The sequence below is a fragment of the Astyanax mexicanus genome, chromosome 19, assembly GCF_023375975.1.
Source record: "Astyanax mexicanus isolate ESR-SI-001 chromosome 19, AstMex3_surface, whole genome shotgun sequence".
Taxonomy (NCBI): Eukaryota; Metazoa; Chordata; class Actinopteri; order Characiformes; family Acestrorhamphidae; genus Astyanax; species Astyanax mexicanus.
In genome coordinates, this window is record NC_064426.1 from 27188591 (window position 1) to 27193238 (window position 4648).

Genomic DNA, 4648 nt, shown 5'->3' on the forward strand with positions numbered 1-4648 from the left:
ATACTGGCTTCTGAACGGTGAAAGAGCTAGCGCTTAGCACAATTAGTAGATAATGCTAATGCTTTTCCAGCAGTGCTAGCCAGGCTTAGCAGCAGACTACAGGCACGATAATACTCACTTCTGAGTAAAAGAGTTAGACAAAAGAGTTAGCGCTTAGCATGGTTAGTGGCTAATGCTAATACTTCTCCAGTCTAACTAAACTGAAACTCCTTTCTAATGCTGCACTTCATCGGAGTGGCTTTACTGCTCCTTACAACCTGACTGGCAAAATTCACATTTAAGGCACAACGGATTAAATGATTTTAAGTGCGCTTTATAGTGCTAAAAATACAGTAAACTAAATACTCAAAACTGAAAGTCCAACTACCATTTATAGACATATTTAACTAACTATTTTTGTCCTGACCTGGCTAGTGCACTTCTGCACAACTCCACAATATTGCCAACCCTTATCCATTTGCGAATAACCAGCAAACTGATTGGGTCATTTTGTTGCAGGGTGGAACTTTCTTTGTAAACAGACGCTATGTTGAGCATAATAAGAACTCCCATTCATATTTCAAATAATGGCCAGTCTCTTCAATTTCAACCTATACCTAATTTCCCTGAGCATGCCATCTTTGGACTGTGGGATGAAACCAGAGCCCCCGGAGGAAACCCAGACAGACACGGGGAGAATGTGCAAACTTCACACAGAAAGACCCAGGAATCAAACCCAGGCCATCTTGCTGCAAGTCAACAGTGCTACGTTGTGGCAATTCTGCTGGTGGAAACTCTTTTTCACCCTCCTGATGTTGGGATACACCACTGCATTTTAGGAGAAAAATCATTGCTCATTGGTGATCATTCACATTCTCTTCTTTTCCAAATAAGACAGGGCTCTGGTCTGGCCTTATTACTTTGCCCCTGGTGACACTATAATATAATAAGGTGTCTGTAAACGTTCCTTACTTGTTAGCTACATTATATAATACATTTTAAAAGTAACAAAGCAAACTTCAGGCACTCTTGGGTGACTGACTGCTTTTAGTTTAAGTGGAAAGCTATGGAAATCTGAGTCATAGCAGACCCAACCATTTTAAAGTGAATGGCAGGAGCATTGCTGTAAATTGCACATACTGTACAAAACACTGTGTTGATAATGGAGTGCCCAATGGTGTGTGTGTGTGTGTGTGTGAGAGAGAGAGAGAGAGAGAGAGAGAGAGTGCCTTCAGGCAAAGAACAGATGTCTGTGGAGAAAAATCAAGGGTCCATATGGAGCCAAGCTGAATTATTACTGAAGAGCAACACAGACCACTACTCATACTTTCTTTTATTCATTCATTTATTTCCTCTTCATTCTGTTCTTTCTAGTAGAGACGGAGGCTGCAGAAAACTCCCTGCAAACTTTCTCTCCTCTCTGCAGCTCGGAAGTGAACTTGGCATTACAGCAGACACCGGCGGGGTTACGTACTTTTGCTGACTAACAGTTGACCCAGGTTATGCCGTCCCCTCTCCTCGACATTGTGCAACCCAGCACAGACGGTGTATACATCATAGTGCTTAGTTATGTCTGTGGGGAGAAAGAAAGTAAGAGCGAGAAAGAGAGAGATAGAAAGAAAGATGAAGGGAAATTTTATTTTGGAGCTCTAACTGGTGCCATATGGATCATGAAAATAAAATGAGAGGGAGAGGGTGAAGCCGGGGAACAGTTGATCATATTCTAAGTGGCTTTATGCAGTCTAAAGTACAGCATCTAACATGTAGGTTGCATCTGATAGAGATAAAAAGATTGATTGGGTGTGTATCTATATACCAAATAAGTGATCGAAGATAATTTAGAGCATCTTAAAAGCTTGTCAGATATTTTTGTGAGTGCCTGCAGCACTGCAAAAAGGTTACAGGATGCTGCAGTTCCTTATTCAACTATTAGATGGCAATATGGACCTCACTGTTGCCTGCAGAACCCTATTAAAGCAAGTGGTGAAATCATCTATGCATTTAACACTTAACCCTAGAACGTTAATGCCAGGTGATTTTCACCCAGACCTTATTTAATGTACTTTATGGTTGTAATTTACCAGATGTTAGTGTTTGTGTGTCTAAATCATGCGCTCAAATGTGCCAGGAATGGGTGGACCAAGACCAATTTTTTTTAGGACATTATCTGTTAAGGATTACCTGATTTTCCAATATTGTTCCTACTTTTTTATAGGGTCATCCAAAGTACCTTTTTCATTTTATGTGGTGATGTATGCTGTAAAATTAAAGAAGGGTTCCAAAACATGTCATACAGTGTATACCCAATGCTAGTGATGATGTTACGTCCTTTTAACATACCTCCTGGAGGAAGCAGAGAAAAGACTATTAACACCACTAACTGGATATCACTCTCCAGAGTACACTGCTCAGCTTAATACATTATGTATCAGACACAGCACAATCTAGTTGATTCCAGAAAGTACATTACAGTAGTCATGCACTATGAGGCCTGGATTGATTAAATGCAGCCCAACACTCAATCGGAATTAACTTTCAGCTAGTGAGGCTCAAATGTGATTGGTGATCATATCTAAACAACAAAACTGATCAGTTAGTCTTTAGTATCCAGACATCCCACCTCTCCTGTGAATACAGTGAGTTTCCCAGTCGCTGGCACCCACAAATAAGATTGAATATCCCTGACAATGAAGATCTCTGATCTCTCGCACAATCTTTTTGGGAACATTTAAGTGAGACAGATGTGAGACAGAGTGAGATAGATATAGAGAGACAGATATAGAGAGAGATAGAGAGACAGATATAGAGAGAGGATGACACATACAGCATCCTGATTGGTATTCCTTGTATTCAACAGGCCTAATATTGTGCTGTCCTATTCTGTTGGCACTTCTTCTGTACAAGGACTAGACAAACTGTGTGTGTCTGTGCATTATGCATTTGCACATCTGTGTCAGTAATGGTTCCAGCTTAAATTAGCTAAGTGTATTCATTATTCGCAGGGGTGTCCACAAACATTTGGACATTTGTACAGTGTGTCTCTTTAAGTAAAGTTAAGAGATATGCACTAAGTCAACTGTAAGGACAGTAGAGAAGGTTCTAATTTACAAACAAACACACACACACACACATACACTTTAAAATCATTAGTCTTGTTTGAAATTAAGGCCACAGACTCTCCCTTATGTCTCAGTTTGAGAAATGCCTCTATTTTTGCTTTACTGCGTTTCGTCCTGCTCGGCTCTTTTTTTTACACGTGTGTCTGTGTGGGTGTGTTTGTTTGTGTGTATCAGCACTTTAATCTAAGATAAATGGACTATGCTAGGTGTGTGTGCCATAGCAAACTGAAGCGATTTCGTCTGAGACAGACATTTTTACATCTACATTTTTGCATACACACTGAACCAGTTACAGAAGTAGGAAAGTGTGTTAGAGTGAGAGTGACCTGGAATGAGCAGCTCTGGTTCTCCAGATGAGAACTCCAGCTTCCTGTAAACTAGTTTCACTCCTCGTACTCCATCACCCCTCTTTTCTCTGCATCTCGCCATCATTTAGAGTGAATCGTGTTCATTCAGCTGAACACAAGGAATCAACCCCACCTGCTCAGGAAACAGGAAAAAAAAGACACATGTAAAAATAGCAAATGTGAAACTTTACAGCTTGTCATATCTGAGAACTAGAGGTGTATGCATTAATAACATCATGGAAAAGTTTCATTTACATGATGTAAGTTGAGACTGGTATCAGACAATCTCCACAATCTGATGTGTACCTCATTAATTTACAGTGGTACTTGCACTGAACTCCTTATCTTGGTAAATACTGTGGGGATTCTAAGTTGGTGGGGTTTAGGAGCTCCCAGCATGCTTAGCAGCTGCCCTCTTTCTGTTGTTTGGGTTATTAATGGGGGTTTATGTTGTTTGGGTGGCTGTACATCCAAGGCATCCAAGCTTTACTACTTGAATAAACAAAAAGTATTATAAAAACAGAATATGTTTTATATTTTAGATTCTTCAAAGTAGCACCACTTGCTTAGATGACAGCTTTAAACACCCTGGCATTTCTCAGTCAGCTGGAATGGCTGGCTTTCAGTTAACAGCTGTGCTAAACTTAAAGAGTCAAGAGTTAATTACTTGAACTTCTTGGCCTCTTAATGTGTTTGAGATCATCAGTTGTAAAGTTGTGAAGAGGTAGAGTTGGTATACAGTGAATAACCCATTTGTCATCCATATTATGGCAAGAACTACTCAACTAACTACTTTACTACATGATTCCTTTATGTGTTTATTCATAGTCTGGATGAATTCAGTATTAATTTACAATATAGAAAAAACAATGTTTGCTACCCTTTTCTACTAGCTCTCTTTTACTGTAAAAGATATTACAACTACTATTACTACTAATGATGATAAGTCATACATACTTTTTCACTCTCTTTCTTTAATCCTCTCGCTCTCTGTGTCTCTCAGCAGGAGTCAGGGTTTGAACGCATCACTCTGCACCTCTGGGTTTTGGCAGCAACTTCCCTGTCTCTCTGTATTACGCCAAATGTCTGTGCACTTTGCTTCTCTGAGCCTTCCAGAACAAAGATGTCAGCTTTGCAGAACTTTACAGTAAGTAACATTTGCCAAAGGGGAAAGCAGATCAGTAAAAAAAAATCTCAGTAAAA

The 4648-nt window shown here is 39.7% G+C and overlaps 1 long non-coding RNA gene across 1 annotated transcript; it reads right to left on the reverse strand.

Annotated features, from left to right (window-relative positions):
* Positions 1 to 1306: 1306 nt before the first annotated feature.
* Positions 1307 to 4648, reverse strand: LOC111194157 (uncharacterized). Its single transcript, XR_002650960.2, has 3 exons — positions 4403 to 4648; positions 3425 to 3578; positions 1307 to 1552 (listed from the first exon to the last, which is right to left on the reverse strand). It is a non-coding gene; the product is annotated as an uncharacterized LOC111194157 (long non-coding RNA).